At 36.9% G+C, this 18,836-nt stretch overlaps 1 protein-coding gene across 1 annotated transcript in view; it reads left to right on the top strand.

Annotated features, from left to right (window-relative positions):
• Positions 1-18,836, top strand: part of EXOC4 (exocyst complex component 4) — a 233,933-nt gene that overhangs the window by 124,968 nt on the left and 90,129 nt on the right. The window lies entirely within an intron of this gene.

Genomic DNA, 18,836 nt, shown 5'->3' with positions numbered 1-18,836 from the left:
AATTCAACTTTATACATTCTGAAACGGCACGCCAGCTGTCAGTTATAATAAATGATTTTGAATCTACAGATTCCATGTAGAAAATACTGAGGGTTTATTTATATTCTGCTTAGGCTATGTACACACATTAGATTTCTTTAGCTGGAATCAATCTTTCCTGATCGTTTCCAGAGTGTGAACTCTGTACAGCAGTCATTCTGCATCGTTCATGCGTTGATCTTCCAGGACCGATCGGTGAATACCATCAGGGGAGACGTATACACAGACACACAATTTTCAGCTTTTTTCAGTTGGCGCTCCAAAGCTTATCATACCTGTTAAAATGAGAAAATACAATTTCTAGTCAATGTGCTAGATTTATATACAGTTATTTGATGTATGAGGTAAGAAGATTGTTCAGTTAAATTCTTTATGATTCTTAAGACTGCCTCCTTTTGTATACAAAATACATTATTGAAGAGCTACAGAAGCTGCTGAGTGACTAGTGAGTTGGTTCCTTTGGAGGCCTAACAAGGGAAAGTTAGCTGGACTTGGAAATGTAGGCAGTTGCTCAGGGGACCCTCGTAATAGGTTTGATTAGTGAAGGTTAGGTGGGTGACATGGGAGGTTTGATGGGGTAGCTCACCAGTTAAAGAGGGATGACGCTGGTTGAGAAGGGAGCACCCCAGCTTCTAAATCCTTCACCCACAGATGCTCCTCCCATTAGTACTGCTGCAGGTCCCCTACCTCTCTCCCCCCACCCATCTTTTCTACGCACCTCTGCTGCCTCTCACATTAATCTTCTCCCAAACCAGCCTTTGTTTTGCTTCTATTATCAAAATTCTGTGCTCTAGCTGCTACTCTGCCCCCAACTATTGCACCTGCCATCTCTCCACCCCTACCTTCACTGCAACCCTAAGGCTCTGTTTGACCACTTTGCCCATCTATGACAGGTGATACCATCTGGCTACACCTGTAACTCTTCACACAAGATTTCTCTATAAGGTGTATCTTACCACTATTGCGCCTAGGTAACTGTGAAACCTGCTCTAGTCACCGTCCGCTAGGGCTGTACATGCTCCACCCTCACACCAACTTTCCGTCACCCAAAATGGCCTCCAACACACAGGCATAGTCAAGAAGAAGACTACTAACTATGAGATGTAAACAAACCACTGTACTATGGCTCTAGGATTCTTGATAAGTACTAGTTTTGCAGAGAAGGAAGGTGGGTGGGGACGGGGGAGTGTGCTTTGTATTTAGGTGTATTTATCCTCTAACTGCCTAATACAAAGCTCCCCATACCTGACATTATTAGATACATAGTTGTATCTTTGTTGTTATTTTTACCTACAATATCTTAGAATTTATAATGGACTGTTTTTTCGGCTTGACTTTAAAGAAAACTTTTCTAATAAAACATGGAGGTTTCTATTACTGTATTTTTAATATGCAAGTGCTAGTTGCCTGATATTTTGTATCCCTGGCGTAAGAGTCCTCACTCAGCTCTAGTCCCAGAAGGCAAGGATCCACTCATATTTCTAGTATTTCTCTAACAGACTGCAGTAAGTAGATTAGGGAATGATTTACAGTGTCAGAAAAAGCCCGCTTATACTAAAATATAGAATGTATGTGGTCCTGAAAGACCCCTTGTCCTTAGTGCTTACTAACTCAGATCAAAAATGCAGTTAAGAAGATTCAGACTTTACAGTAATTTGCCTGATCTGTATGATTGCACTTGTTTAGTGGCCCTGAAAGCCCCAAACAAAGAGATCCACATATTATTCTTTTAAGATAGAAGTTGTCAGTAATGGGTGCCATCATATTTATTTCAGGAAATGACACTTTAAGTACTTTGCTAACATTCTTACTCTATACAAAATCAACAGGTATTATGAAGAATATTTGTGTTGTTTGCAGTGTGTTGGTATCCATGGCATGTCTGCTTGGCAGCACATTGTGCCCCTGTTGTCCTTACCAGCTGAGACTCTAACTAACCAATGAAAACAGTCTCAATTAACTTGATGAAATAGAGCAGCTTCTTAGTAATGTGTCACAAAATCTCCTGACAGCTATAATGAATTAGGTTGGTTATAGGAAATAGAATACAAGGGGAGAAACCAGATAATGAAACATGATGCTATTATCGTAGTATAACAGAGTGCATCCAGACTTCATTCCACTCATTGCTGATATTACACTATTAACTCACAGCTGTATTCAGCGTCTTTTCTGTGTGGCTTATTCAGTGCTCCCTGCAGAGATTTGGAAATGCTACCATCTACAGCCAAAGACAGGCAGAAGAATATTTTTATACTTGTGTGCTGTTTCTTTTTTTTTTTTTTTTTTTACTTTAATACAAACATTTATTTGCACTCAGATTTGAAAGGTTGTTTGAGTGAATTTGTAAATCAGTTTATTCCTTCGTAAGTATGTGGATTTTACAAAAATAGTTATAGAATAGAGAATAGATGTATTCCCTGATATATAGCAAGAATGTATGGCAACAATTATAAGCTATACATGTTGTTTGTAAATGACAAATATACACACAGTTATGATTACACCTAACACAAGGTCAAATGGAGGAACTTCTGTAATAAAAAAAATACAATAAATGGCTGAACAAAGTTTCTTCCGACCTGTAGGTTAACATTACTATAACTATAAGTCTACTTACAGATCACGATGACTTATCTGATACAGCACATTTAATAAACTTTATAACTCCAGTGATGAATTCAAATGGAATTCCTCATATCATTAAGTAAAATAGGTCAATATCCATTCATTAAAGAAAATTGTTCTGTCCCATATTACAGATGATACAAATGTCCTCCTTACACCCACTCTGTATGAACAGTATGGAACATTGCTGATTTCGGACATCTACACGTGAATGAAATATTCAGAAGTGAAATTTAATGTAGTTTTTTCCAGGTTGGTATTATAAGGGAATAATTGCTTCCAAGACATTCTAATCTGAAACACCTCCTTACTCCGTAGAAGACCAGAGCAAGTTTGAAATTAAAGTAACAGGAGAACCTAGGAAGGCTAGAAGTGTCCACAGGGTAAAATTACCAATGGGAAACAAGGGAGAAACCACAGGTACATATTAAATACTATAACGAAATAAACCAGGCTGCTGCAAACACAAATATCCCATAAGCTTTATCAAGTTAGTATCCTTTCAAAATTATTTTAGTCTATATTACTCTTTATTTTTCATTAAAAGAAAACTGTATAATTCTGCCATACATATCCTTGTTCAGGCATTTCTTCCTGTTGTTGTTGTCTCTACCCATTGTTGTCCTGCATTGTCACCTTGTCACATGGGCATGCATGGTAGTGTCAGCAATAGGTCATGTCAAAACATACTAAAAAGTTATTGTCCAGCATTCTTGCTATTGATAAACCTAGAGCAAGGATGTGCAGTTAATGCCAGAGTGATTCCATATTGACGAAGTATCTGAAGGAGATTAGCTGCAATTACATAAAAAGACAAAAAAAATAAAAAATAAAAAACATAGTAGCACACTATTTTATGAAAATGCAACTGTTGATGATGGACAGTGCGTTAACAAAATAATATCCATTTAGGGTTTACCTCTGCTATAATTTTTTCCCCACATTTTACATTGGTGTGCATTTAGCTTTTGTGCAATTGTCATAATTTATTTTGACACTTACTTTATAATAGTTGCAATAGAAAAGAAAGTAGAGGGCTTGGTAGCTTAGAAAATGTTTCAAGGCTGGCTAGATTCCGTCCTATGATAGAATAAATTGGGACCAATAGAGTAAATTAAAGAATAGCAAAATATAGGCTACTATTAAAGATCTGTTTGTTGGATCAATATATCCTAGTTGGATGATCAAACTAACAATAGGACTACCTTGTTATGTTGATTAATTTGATATGTTGATTAATCAGTCCTATTGGGGTAAATGTATGGTTCATTGGCCCATGGGGTATTTTATTGAATTCCAATTCCTGGAGTCTAAGAAGAATAATACATTTGATGCAAATGATAATGTAAAAAAATATTTGTTATACTTCATAATTTAATTGTATTATAATTTTGAAGTATTATGTGATCAGATGGTATTAACTTTCTTGGGATACTTTGGGATATTCAGAATGCCTTGAAAGTAATTTCAAGGGAAGTGGGTACTTTCCCAGTACTTGAAGGTATGCTGAGAAAGTTCAATCATAAATTTCTTGTTTTAGAAACCTGGATCTCCAAAAAAAAAGGAAAAAAAGACTAATAGTTTGAAATGGGATATGTATAGTTAGCATTTGGTCTGCTGAAAAAATGTCATCCAGTCAGTGTTAAGAGTTCTACTTACTTAGGTATAAATGCCCTTAGTAAACACACAAAGAATGACCTTTAAAGGATATTGTAAGGGGAAGGAACAGGAGAGAAGAATACCCCTGGGATTCCGGATTTTTAAGTTCCTTCTAAATTGCAAAAAGAGTACAATAAATAAAAGGATTACAGTTGAAAAAATATCACAATGTGTTGTAATTCTATTTACTGAAAATAAAGACCTATAATATATTGATTAGAGACACCAGCCCCCCCTCTTTATTGCTAAAACCTCTTCTTCATTATTATCTGCACTCTCTCCGCTTCACTTGCATTACAATCATTTGTCGTTCGTGGATCTGCCAGGATAGGTCCATGAACGATGTTGGACAAGCGCTGTACACACACCAGATTCTCGTCTGATGCTAGCCCTGAGGAGATTATTGGACGAGAAATATCTGACGTGTGTAGATAGCCTTAGCCTTTGTTAATTAAAAAATGGCACAGTGTAGTATGTGACGATATATGTCCTAATAAGCCAAACAAGATGATGCACTTTGTTTTTCTCCTGACTGAAGCTGTTCTACCTGTCTTTTGCCCGAAGTAATGTAATCTTTGTGAAAAACACAAATCCACCAATTTCATAGTACTTTATTGTTTGTAGCAATCACTTTTATTGGTTTGGTCATGTTCTGTTAGGAGGGAGAACTGTTCAAGTGAGAAGAAAAAATATTGCTCTCCATCAGTTCATTTTTGTAAGTCTTCCTAGTTTGTTTTTAGCAATTAGAGGCCAATCTCTCAGTTTCAGTCATTTGTGAAAACGATTTTGTTCCTAGAAGTAACACTGCTGTTGCAAGTCTAGTGGTGCCTGGGGAAATTTTACTTTTAATTCTTCTTTAAAAGAATTTGAATTATATATTTAACAAGAATTCAGTTTTAGACTGGAGTCACAGTCATCTAATGTCATTTTTGCAGCATCCAGCCACCTCATGCTTGATCCTCTTTAAGTAGCTATAAGTAGTTACTCATTTTTGTTTTGCAGTTAAAAAAAAATATTAGTCCTTTTATTTAAGTCTTTGTTTATCTCCTCCTTTCATCTCTGCTTTTGTCTCCTTTGTTGTCAGCATTTTACAGTGGACACTGGCCATGGCCATTTAAACACAAATATGTGTAGGCATGGTTCACCATTAGTAAACACATTGCCATGAGAATTCACATAGAGCCACTGCAGGAATAAAATGGAAAGGACACTGGGTACAACAAGGCTTTAGAAATTAGTGACAATGAGATAGAACCAACAAAGTAACAAAAATGTGAAAACAAGTATTTTATTTATTTATTTTTTTAAATACTGATCGTTTACTATACACCAGTGGTCCCCAACCTTTTTGAGCTCGTGGACCACTAAATCTACGGTCCTGTATCACTCAAAGGGGAAGAAACTTCACCCTGAGTGAGGTCATGATGCCAGAACCCGCCCACTCTCCCATTGCAGCTCTGAGCCTGCGATGGGAGAGTGGGCAGGTTGCAATAAACTGAACTCTTGCTGAACAGGTGGTCACATTTCCGAAAGGCAAAGAGGAACAGTCATTGTCCAATGATTAAAAATATACTTTTAGTTACAGTCTCTAACAGCCTATAAAAATAAATACATAAAAGGAGCACTCTTTAAAACATTGAAATATATAGGAGTTATTTAAAGAAAGTACTCCATTTAATCCATAATTCATACTTGTTCCAATGTGGGGGTAGAAAGGTAAACCAAATAGTGATCTGGTGCCTATGGACATCTCCACTTGTTTTACCTACCGGTAGTCATTAATATACATATTAATACATAGGAGCTACATTCATTAGGAGGAAAGGGGACAGCAGGCTTGTCCTTAAATTATAAACTTTAGAAAGCACATTTGTATATACTATCTGGTTTAATAATTGAGTGGATTGAAATGGGAGATAATTTGTACAGAGGAAAATGAAAAAGAAAATAATCACTTTAGTTTTTGTTACTTTTCTTTTTGATTTCCTTAAATCTGTAAAAGGGTTTACTGATAAGGCTGCTGTATTCTATTGTGCTGCAGTAAAACATAGATACATGTTTCTTGATATTGTTGAGATTTGATTTTCAACTGCTCCTCCAGGCTACATGTTATTATTATTATATATATATATATATATATATATATAATTTTATTTATTTATTTTTTTTTTTTATATAAACGTTGAGTTTTAGAGAACTTTAGAACAATTATTACCGCAGGCTCACAGAACTACCAGCCTTTCCTTTATTAACAAACTTGGGAATTTATGAGATGTCTTTCAGTACACATAGAAAGGGGATGGATAAGGAAAAGAAAAACCTGAGTTTCTCAAGACTCAATTTCAGTCGATGTGCTTCTTGTCCACATCTATAAAAGTAATTAAACTTGTGAGCACGCTGGGCTAGAAGAGCAGAGATCTGGGAAATTTAGTATTGGAGGCAGCAAGCTTCACTGTGCACTTGGCTACTGGCGTTTTAAAAACAAGTTATTGAAACTTTCATCTAGTAAGGTACTGGAGGAAAATGATTTGTTGAGGATCGTACTATTTAGCTGTGTGTATAAGTATGAAATTAACTTATTATACATCCTAATTGACAATGCAGGTGTAAAATGACTGCATTTTGTTAGTGGATTTAGTGTAAATGGTTTCTAAAAGTCTGCTCCTGTATCCCCCCCCCCCCAGCAACTGCTGGTCATCTTCCCTAATGAGCAGTCCCAGTCCTTTACAGCTGATTCATATTACAATTGACATAAGTTTTTTTTTTTTTTTTTTTTACTTCACCATTTCTTATTGTTTAATAAACTCAGTGTTTTGGTGCATTTTTTTTAGTTACTTTCCTCTCACATCACTTCCTTTTTCCTCTTAGGGAAAAAATATCTACATTATGCTGCAGAAAAACATAGCATGTCTTTGTTGATCCTCCGTGCACACCAAGGCAATGCTTTGGTATCATTGAAAAGGACATGTCAAGTGAATTGGCAGATGAAGGAATCAGGCAGTCCAACAGAACTGCTTGGTTTATGTGGAGATTCAAAAATTAATCTCAAATGGGACAGATACATCTTAACAGCATTTACTTTTGCTGTTTTTTGCCAAACAAAAACCATAATGCTGGAATTTAATTACTAGTCTTCTTTAGATGTGATGGGGCATTTATTTTGTTTTTTTTTTCCTAGCTAGTATAAGTATAGAAAAATACCAGTGTTAACCTGACAGAAGTCTGGTGTTCTTTGAACCTACTGTCTGCCAGTGTGTTTTGTGGTACCATTAGGTGCTGCACAGTGGCTCAGAGGTTAGCATTCTGGACTTTGCAGCACTAGGTCCCAGGTTCGAATTTCGACCAGGGCACTATCTGCATGGAGTTTGCAGGTTCACGCTGTGTTAGCGTGGGTTTCCTCTGGATATTCCAGTTTCCTCCCACATTCCACAAATATGCAGTTCGGTTAATTGGCTTCCTCCCAAAATTGAACTAAGAATGTATTAAAGATTAACATACACGTAGACATTAATATATGACTATGATAGGGACATTAGATAGTAAGCCCCTTTGAAGGACAGCTAGTGACATAACTATGGACTTTGTAAAGCGCTGCGTAAGTTGTTGGGGCTAAAAAAAATACTGTGTATTATTATCAAACTGAACTCTCAAACAATGTTATCAGTACTCCTAGCTGTTTTCCTTGAACAAACCACCTATCCATATATAAAGGTAAAAAACTGAAAGACATTCCTTATTATTCTTAACAGACTTTTCCAATGGTATCATCATCTTAAATGCCATTCAAATGGTGAACCTTGTCACACAAGCATAGGAAGTGTTTCAGTAATCATCTCGAAAGCATAGGGGTAATATGTTGTGTAGTTAGGGACATCCCATGAAAACTGGTAAGTGGCAATAAATACAACAAAAAATAACATTTGTTACTTTGGTACTTTAGTTTCAGCATTGAAAATAGGGGTTAATTCTTGCTCTAAGGAGCTTGCATGTACTACTTTACAACATCACCAATCGAGGTCTAATTTCATTATAGTTATATTGTTGATGACATAGTAAGAGATGAGATGCACACAGGCAGTTAAGGTATACCCTGCAGCAGCTGCACTGACGCAAAGAAAAACTTAATTGGCAACTCTGATCTAATATCCTCTTCTGAAAACCCTAATGTAATGATATCACTGGCGCACTCTCCCCTCTCTGTGACCACACAGCTCCAGATCACTGCTAGCCTGCTGCTTAATTATCCTAATGAGCATTGTTGGAAAAGCCATTAAATCTGTTAATTAGCCTTAGCGATAACGGTTCACAATAGTTCATTCAAAATCTCATGACTATTTTATACTATGGAAGTAGTATCAGGAAAAAAAAATCTAAATCCTGCATACAAGCATTTTATGAATTAGAATTATTATAAAAGCCATATAAAAGAAAGTCCTATATCTTCCTTTGCTTTGTTTTTATGATGTGTAACCTTTTTTGCTAAAAATGTACATACCAGTAAAATGCAGAGCAGTTATATTTGAATAATATGAAATGTGAATGATATAGTATATGGTGTAAATTGTTCTGGGTACATTGGAAACACTAGTTCACAGCTACATATGCAATTGATCTTAAAGTGTAGAAAGTAGCAAAAAAAAAAAAAAAAAAAAGAGTAGTTTTTGTGGCCACTCTTTGCCTAAAACAGCAGCATTTATTTTGGGTATGTTTATACTTGCAAAGTAGGCAAGTAATCTGAAACTGGTTTAATAAGGTTCACATCAGGGTTGTGGGATGAAGACTATACAAGATATTGCATAAGTATTTGTTGTTTTTCCTGCATGTTTTATCACTTAATGTTTGCTCCTAGACCTTGGCTGTATGTATTTCTGATGAAGATCTTGTGATATTGCAAATGGCTGGAAAACCTGTAGGATAATTCACCTTGCAAAACAAAATTACATAAAGTGCTGCTGTCCATACTTTCATCATTTAATCCCGTGTAAGCATAAATCCTTGCAAAGTGACTTTTTACCTCATTCATTAAGCCTAGTGAAAAATATGTGGTCTAGCATCATTAAGAACTCCCTTGGACTAAAACACTTTCTGAGCCACTGACCAAACATTTATGCAGTTCATAAACTCAGAACTGATTAACATAGTCATTTGGGGTTTGTGACTTAAGATATTGAAAAAACGGGATCAAAATTACAATCAGCTAGCTTTTTAAATACAGTTACATTACATTTTACAGTTATTATATATGTAACTCTGTGCAACTTCTCTTATGAATCAAACACCTAGGGCACACTTTGTAACAAGAATACAACCATATGACTTGTAAAGAATGTGAAAAGGCAGCCTTCCATACAACAGCAAATTGTGCTTAACCACTTACATGTGAAGTGAATATAAAGAGATGCTCTCTATTTAACAGCAAAGTGTGTTGTAAACAGGTAGTCCTCCGGTTACATATGAGATAGGGACTGTAGGTTTGTCCTTAAGTTAAACTTGTATGTAAGTTGGAAAAGGTACATTATTTTAATGAATTAGGACAGATGTTTGTCTCAACATATTATTAGGCAGTGTTGTCAGTTACTGTATATTCACAAACAAACAAAAAAAAAAAAAAGTGCTTTGTGGAGACTAGACATTCATTAACTTCTGGAGGAAGCTGTGCTTTGATATGCAAAAGGAAAAAGGTGCAGCGTTTGTCTTGGTCATTAAAGATGTAAAAGATGTTAGAGATCAGCTCAGCTCCTAAGATCACCCACAACTTCAGCTGTGTTTAGCTAAAGAATTCTTCTGCAAGTCATGCAATCCGCCCCCTCCCCCCATCAAGCCTCTGTTCTGCACACATATGAGTAGGGAAGCCCCGTTCGTATCTAGGAGTATCTGAGCAACTTTGACAATGAACAATGAAGTGTACCAGGTATGCAATGGATTGTACTCATCAATAGTAGTCCGTGGAAGAATAACTGAGCAAGTGAGGATCTTGGGCTTCCTGCGCATCATGTAATGGATTAAAATATTTTCAAAATTTACCAAAATTCATATGTTGATATGTTGGTTGGTATGTTGACATGTGCAGTTATGATGATTTAATATAGACAGGATTTTTTGTAAGGGCTTTTTCACATGGCGACCAAGGTTGTGGTAAACCAAGAGGCTTTTTTTTTTTGTTTACGTGTTTGTGAAGGGTGTTTTTCATACACCTAGCATTTGAGCAGTATTTTTGTGTTAAAAGGGATTTTGGAAGCATTTTTGAGGAAGTACAAACAATTGATATGTTTACACTTCTCATTTCTCTACAATTCCCGTGAAGGGCAAGCACAATTGTGAAGAGAAGCTAGAGGTGAACACAGAACTGGAATTGCTAACTAAGGAATGTATGATGTATATTTTTTGGACGAGAAGTATTAGCATGTGTGTAAACCACAAGATGAAGTAAAACTACAAATCCATTGGCAGGTAAAAAGTAAACATATTTACTTCAATAAACTGCCTTGTCAGTTTTAGTTAGATAGCAATTAGTAACACTCAAACTTGTTAACAATACTACTGTGGTTGTATAAATCACTGAGAAACTATATGACGGGTGTCAAACTCATACACAGAGGGCCAAAATTAAAAACTTAGACAAAGTTGCAGGCCAGCCTTGAAATTTATTGAAAAAATTGAAGACATTTTTCCTTCTCATTGGATATAAACCATTTTCATATGGAAACAAAGAGGTTTTGCTTCACATTCAATCTGGAACAAGCTTATAATAGAGAAAAAGGCATATATTTTTTTTTTCATTTTATTTAAGAAAAAATCTTCTGCCTCTTTCTCTATTTGTAGCCTTCTGAGTTAAATTTCAATGGTAACCTTTTTGCTTAGGCTAGCAATAGAAATATTATTCTTCTATGAAAATCCAACTATTCACGTCCATGCCTTGGAGTAGCAAGGAAAAGTACAGCTGAGGGGGGGAGTGTTGGAAATGCCAGACGCGGTCAGTGCGGGGTTAAATCTTATGAGTGGCCCGCCTCTGAAACTCCCTCTGTATTGAAATAGCGCCGCTACTAAAATTCACAGCGTTATTTGCGTCAATAAAACTGCCACACATAGGCAGAGAGCCCACTGGTCTATAGACGCGACTGATGCCAGGAATTGTAGTAGCAGCGCTATTTCAATGCAGCAGCAGGCCAGCTGCAGTTCATACTTAGGATTCCTTTGGGGGCCAAAAAAAAGGATGTTGGAGGCCAGAGTTTGACACCCTTGCTAAATGGCATTACTTTAAAGCAAACCTGTCTGTGTTCTAAAGCCTTCTAAAATGATATCTGAGATGCCCTGGCACACAACGTGTGCAAATAAAATCATTGTAATGTTTTGAAAGCGTGTTCATTTTCTTTGTGACTTGCAGCCCCTCTTTAATTGCTTACATGCAGACATTGGCTGTCTTTCTCCGTCAAGCACAATAGCATTTATTAGCATTTGTATGCTTTGTTATTTTCAATTACGCCTCTGTTCTAAGTGCCCAAACCATATAATTAAATCTTTCCAGCTTACAGTTTCAGTACAGCTGCACCAATTTATAAGTCCAACACGTATCCTTCTAATATACATTTCTCACAAAACACAACTTTATATTGTCTTTGTATCAAATGATGCAAAATTGTTTTAGAGAGATGGACAAAACGTTTAGGCCTGATATCCGTTCCAAGTGTAGGACAAATTTGTTGATTTGCCATGACACAAAACTTTGCTCAATGCAAAAAATTAGGTGGTAATGTTTAAATAGGACTTATCACTAACTAAAGAAAGGTCAGGTATGGTAGTAAGGACATGCTGTGATCTGAAATCACTTTGCAATATGTATGCTTTCTGATAAAGACACTACTTATCATGAAATAACTGGACTTGTGGTTCTTTGAAGTAATAAAACCACTACTAATTTTGTTCTTTTATTACCACTTTCTAATCTATTTCTGCGCATACATTGGCAGATTCTGTTTCGGATTTAATATGGTATAACAACAAAGTTTACTACCTGGTCTGTTGAGGTAGAGCTCACCTGACTGGAAGTAATTTAGGTAGACTTTAACCCTATACATTTGGTTGGTATGCTTTGCAGAAACAAATTCTTGAATGCGTATAGAAGGCTTTAAGTTGAGCTCTGGGAAAAGGAAATGTTGCCTAAATACAAGCAACATATATACCATTACTTGACAATTGCTGCTCTTTGTGTTTTGTTTTTTCAGGTCTTTCCGGTACTCCAGTGTGAAGCATTACCTTTTTGCAGTAGCTTTCTGTACTTAACATTGGTCACTGTTTTTCTCTGTGAAGGTGACTGGTCTTGTATCTACTCACTCACTATATTCTTTCAAAATTTATTAGTGGGCCTGTTGGGTCCCTTCCCCAACTACTGCCTGCACAGCAGTCCCTTGATACATCTGAGATTTCAAAAGAACAGGTTCCACCAACATACTACCTAAGGAGTTCATATTATAATCTATTGGCATCCAATCTAAAATGGCCCATTCAAATGTAATAGTTTTCAAATGATAGTAATTTTTGGGTTTACTTATGTTTTTCCAGATACCAGATCTGCATTTGGTGAGATTAAATACATCATGTCAGTCTTAGTTTAATTTATCTGTGGGTACTGTTCAATGTCAATTCAATGTTTACTTCATATCTGCTAAAACACAACAATTTCTATTAGATTTGCTTACTTTTTCACATGACATTGTCAGTCTTGTTTCAAACTATAATATTACGGAAGTGTGTTAAGACTACAGAACACATCCCCTATGTTATGTAGGTGAAGAAGGAAGGGTATTCTCTAGTCCTTAAACATATCCTAACCAAGTTGACAATACTTCTCTAACATAAAGACATTACAGTAAATTATGTTGTCACCCTAAAACAGGAAGTGTAGTACTAGAAGGAACACCTTGTAAAAATAAAAGGAAAATCATGAAAAATAGACTCCTATTCAGGTACATTTAAAACACATTTTTACCTTTGCTCTTCTTGTTATTTTATTTTATACATAACATTTTCAACACTGTTATTTTGTTTAAGTATACTGCTTTTATTATGGCTAGCCATATTAATGACACTGGGAACATGGAATAAATGGATTTTTTTTAAAGTCTTTACAGTTGACTTGTGTATAAGAAAAATGCAGTGCTGAGAGTACATATAAAAAAACAAACCTTTTTGTTAATATAACCTGCTGTATAATTGAAGGAGAGGGGGAAGGCTTCACTATGCTTTCTGTCCTTTTTTCCACAAGATGTGCATATGGCAACTTGTCATTGCTTTCGACAGCATCTCATTAAAAGAAAAACAAGTTGCCGCCCAGGCACACACTAGGTTCCCTCATTTCATTTTCTGTTCAACATCATCAAACCCTTATTTCCCTCCTGCTCATTTCATTGTTTTATTGACAAATGCAGGAAAAATTGAGGAAACACAAACCGTAACTACTGAAGCAGCTTCAATGCATGTCCTTTTGTACTTGGGCTTTCAAGCACAGCTTTGAAATGATAGTTCTTTGTTCCTGCAGAACAATTTCTCTTTTTGTTATATTGCCAAAGCTATGTTATATTATACAATTTGAACAAATTACTGTGTGCATAACATTCATAGCATAACATTCAGGTATAAGATAATTTGTAAGACATAAAAGCTGCAAACTGAAGGATATTTGGAGATCTTTAACCTATACAGACCCAAACAGAACAGTCTGAGAATTATTTCATTTTCCCAACCTGACCTAACTAATCTGTAGGCAGTGGTTAAATGTTAGAACGATTGGATTGTGTTTGGATAAATCATTTAGTCTGGATGGATTAGCATCATTGCTCTATTTCTGGGTTGTGGGAACGCTGGAAATAATCACATAATGAAAAAAGATGTACAGATATGGTCACCCTGTGACTTGATTGTCTATCCCAGGGGTCCTCAAACTTTTTAAACAGGGGGCCGGTTCACGGTCCCTCAGACTGTCGGGGGTAGTACTATAGTTTGAAAAAAAACAGGAGAAGATTCCTATGCACACTGCACAAAACGTATTTATTGAATAAAAAACATGAAAGAACAATACTATATGCACAGCACACTTGCCGATCATTAAAAAAAAAAGTGGCGTTTACTTTGGCTTTAAAATTGCTTGAGATTATTACTTTGCATGGAAAATGCACAGATAAATTTGAATTTTCACTGTGTGTATTGAAAATGCAAATTTATCTTGCATTTTCCATGCAAATGAATAATCTCAAGCAATTCATTAATTTGCTTCTTTTTATACACCCTACCCTACACCCAACACTACCCCACACTTTTTATTAATTAAAAAAGGGCTGCTAAAAAAACGTTGTCAGTGTCTGCTACCTGTCACTCACTGCTGCCTTCATACATGGATCACACTGCAGCACATGTGTACATGATCAATGTGCATAGTATGTTCATAATATTTACAAATGTACATTGATCATGTACATTTGTGCTGCAGTGAGAACCAGTGCAGTGAGAAATAAAGGCAGCAGTGAGTCTCTGCTCATACCTTCTCTGCCTGATGGCTTCAGCCCGACAGCTCCAGCGTTACCCCGGCAACAGTGGTGTCACGTGACCGGGTTCCCTGGAGTGCAGATGGCAGGCAGCCAGAACTCAGGCAGGAGAAGCAGCCGGCGGGCCGGATGGACAACTTCAGCGGGCCGTATTCGTCCCGCGGGCCGTAGTTTGAGGACCCCTGGTCTATCCCAACCGAATGGTTTCGGAGTGTCACTTGCTCACCACAGATCAAGAAATATTGGAAACCGGTGCTACAGTCCATGGTTAGCTTTAAATTAGGGCCAGAGGAGCTTAGTAACTAGCCCATTAGAGCAGATAGTCATGCTGGTTTTCTAAACAAGTAGAGTATTTTCACTTCTTGGTAATTGAGCTGAAACACTCTGAAAATTCACTTTTCCTAGAATACCCATTGGTATGAAAAAGAAAAACAAATGGATTTTGCTCAACACAGCCACATTTCAAGCTTAGTTCACTTTGAAAAGAAAATTATTTGATTCAATGAATAGGTAGATGTTGCGCTGACCCCAATAATCAAAAAATGCACCAACAAAACTCCTGTTTTATTTTCCCAGCATAGTCAGATAGCAAGGTAATATGCTTTTTTTCTTTAATATATTATGCCCAAAAAGAGAGAAAAGGTTGGTTTATATATAATTGTGGTTTACCTGCAAATGTTGTCCAAATTAATACAATACTTGAGGCTTCCAGTCATAAGATAAACCAAGGATAAAAAGAGCCTATGTGGTTTTAACGTTGTGAATGTATTTTTTTTAATTTTTGCAGAATAAAGTAACAAATTTTAAAAATGTGTTTCAGTCTACAGTGCTCCAATGCCTCCATTGCCCAGTTGTAGGACAAGGTTCATTTTCTTTGGGGAAGATTTTCTTTTGAAAGTTTTCTATATACAAGATTATAGGCAACTGTTTTAATGTTAGGAAAATATGTTGAAAATCCCAGTAGTTTTCCTGTTTGATGAAGACGATAATTTCATCTGCATTATAGAATAATAGCTTACTGCTGTACAAATTTAGCTGCAGGTAACATGGCCTGCTTCGGTAGCTGTTAAAGAAGCATGTTGGGTATTTGCTTTGATGCTATTAGATTATACATATATCTGTTTGCCATTTTTGGAAAAATGAAAACGTCTTCACTACATCCCTAGGCTATAACATAATTGTACTGCAGTAATTCCGTAGCATAGCCCATGATTAAGCCCTAATGTGATGTACATGTTGTGTCAGATGTAAGCTTGAAGAGGCTAGAGGTGTTAATGTTCCAGATCTCCATGTCTGCTACTAGCACATGGTGAGCCAGCAAAGCAGATTAGCATGCAATTTCACACTGAAGGCATCATTTTGTTCTGTTTTCCCCTTCCTAAAATAATGTTTTAACATGTTATTGGAATCTTGATATCAGCTGAAGACCATTTTCTTTCTAAGTAGGTCTGACTAAAATGATTCTCAGGGGAAAATAGATCTAAGTATTCATCATACACATATCATATTGGACTTCAGTTGGTCAGATGGAAAAAGAAAAATTCAATTTATTGACAGTCTGCATTCTCTTCTAGAACCCTGGCTGGCCTATCCTAGGTTGTCTAGTATTGATTCCTTACCTAATAGTGTTCCTCAGTGGTCAGGTTGTATGATTGTGTTGTTAAAGCTTTGTAAAAATAGTTACTAAAGACCCAAAATGGAATGGAAAGAAATGATTGCATTGATGCCAGTAAGAAAAAAAACTTGAAAAAAGCCGAACATATTCATTTGAGTTAGCTTGTGGAAGTTGTTAAGCTTGAACATGCTGTCACCCTAACTGTGCTGCAGATAGATTATGGACCACTCATCCCTGCAACCACTCTGATTGATCATTGCTACGGGCTGCTTACGTTGGGCAAACTTGCACAACATCTTTGAAAGTGAGGCCTGCTGATGTGATTTTATTATTCACTGTTGTCTTCCAAATTAAAGTATTAGTCTTTAAATTAATAATTGTCAGCTTTCTGATATGCTGTTGGAGTGAATTTTTGTCAGTATACAGTTTAATGTTTGGAACAAAGACATATCAGGGAATATTTCTACTTAACTATCTAAATAAAGGTAAATATGTGGTGAGGCAATGCAACGGTTTTCATCGCTAATGCTAGTGGCCTTTTTACAACTGATTCAATGGCAGTAACATATTTTGTGTAACCAATGCAGAATCATTATGCAGATCATGAGCTCTGAACTGTTGCACTTATTGCAGTAGAATGACTCAAAATATTAAAACCAAAAACGGGTACCTGCAGCTCTGTGCACCCCCCCCCCCCCCCCATGACAAAAGATGGTGCCCAGCTTCATGTAGAAGACAAAAGCAAGCGTTCAGTGAGAAATGACAGCCTGTCAGTAGTCCATTAAAAAGATCCGAAGCAAAAAAGATGCAGAGTAAAAAAAAAAAAAAAAGATACAAAGTACATATTCTCAAGCAGAGTTGCGGCTTCTCACTGAAATCTCTTTTTCTTTGTACACAAAGCCCAACCCCATCTATCATCATTCTTAAGTGGTCTTAAGAGTGGTCACAGAGCCTTCATGACCTTTTGTTGTGATGGCATTTTGACACAGCTGGCAAAAAGGGCAGCACAGTTTACAGGTGAGAATCTATGTTCAGCAGAGACTGGCCACAAAGCAGGTGACAGCAGGGCTGCTTGTGTCCCACTCTCATTCACTCAGGATATACACCAGTCATTGAGCAGTTGTCTAATGACAGCCAGGCTGCTGGTGAAAAGTGGCAAGCACAGAATGCTGAGGACAACACTTCAGAACACTGTAATTGCTATACCCTGCTCTGCTTGCTGAAGTTGGTTTCTACATAAAGATTAATTGCATTTGGTCACTGTTACATTGCCTGGGTACTTAGTTTAAAAGCTGCTTTTTGCATTATTATACTTACTTCCTTAACAAAGACTTGCCTGCAGTTCTGATCTTTCAAAGACTTTAGTTCCAGTTTTTTAAAACAACAATAGTATCCTGATTGTAGTCTGGTTGCTTAATTTCAGTTTTTCTTGACCTCCTTAACATGGGATTACCTGGAAATATAACTGTCAAGTCTTCAGGAAACCCCTTCTATCATTATTATATCCATAGCTCAAAGTGTGATTGCCAGTGGGAAGAATGTCTCCCTTATAGATAGCCAATAAAGATCATTGGTGTCAATTAATTTAACTTTGAGTCAGAAATTGGTTGTTGCCTAAAGCATACCTAAACTCAGAATTTTCTCTTTACATAAAAAGTTAGACAACTTTTTTATGTAAGGCAAAAAATTCAGTTTTTCTTGTTTTAAGTGCAACACCCTTTTTGAATAAAGGGTGCAACACCGCCCCCTAATTCTCAGCCACCGAGGCGGTAGAGAATAAATGGGAGCGCAAAGCCTCCTGGCATACCTACGTCAGGCATCCCTATTTTGGGCATGCACAGGAAGACCTTTTTTTATGCAAAGAGATAAATTTGCTGATCTCATGCATGTGCAGTGAGATCGGCAAATTTTTTTTTCATCCTACGTCACCCAATCTCGTGCCTGGGTCGGGTGATGTAGGATGAAAAACCCGCAAGAGAAAATGAAGATGGTGGGGCCCGGAGCACCGGCTCCGGGGCAGATTTTTTTTTGTTGAGCTTTGAGTTTAGTTCCTCTTTAACCCCCCTAGCGGTAATCGCGAGTGTGACTTTTGCGAGGGTGGATTTTCCATGCAAAAAGCGGTAATCCGGAGTCACACTTGGGGTCGCTAAAAGCAAACAAAAAAGAAAAAACACTTACCTTGTTCCGTTGGCATCCCCCGGCTTCTTGCTGGTTTCTGCAGGTTCTCGGGACACGTCTTCTTCCTCTGATCTCCAGCAGGCAACTGCAGGGACGATCTCCTGGTGACGTCAGTGCGTCGGTGCGGGTGGGAGGAGTGGCGGGAAATTCAAATAATTTTGTATTGGATTCAATACAAA

This window comes from Pyxicephalus adspersus, chromosome 2, assembly GCF_032062135.1.
Source record: "Pyxicephalus adspersus chromosome 2, UCB_Pads_2.0, whole genome shotgun sequence".
Lineage (NCBI taxonomy): Eukaryota > Metazoa > Chordata > Amphibia > Anura > Pyxicephalidae > Pyxicephalus > Pyxicephalus adspersus.
The sequence above is the reverse complement of the archived record's forward strand: the minus strand, read 5'-3'. Positions and strand labels throughout refer to the sequence as shown.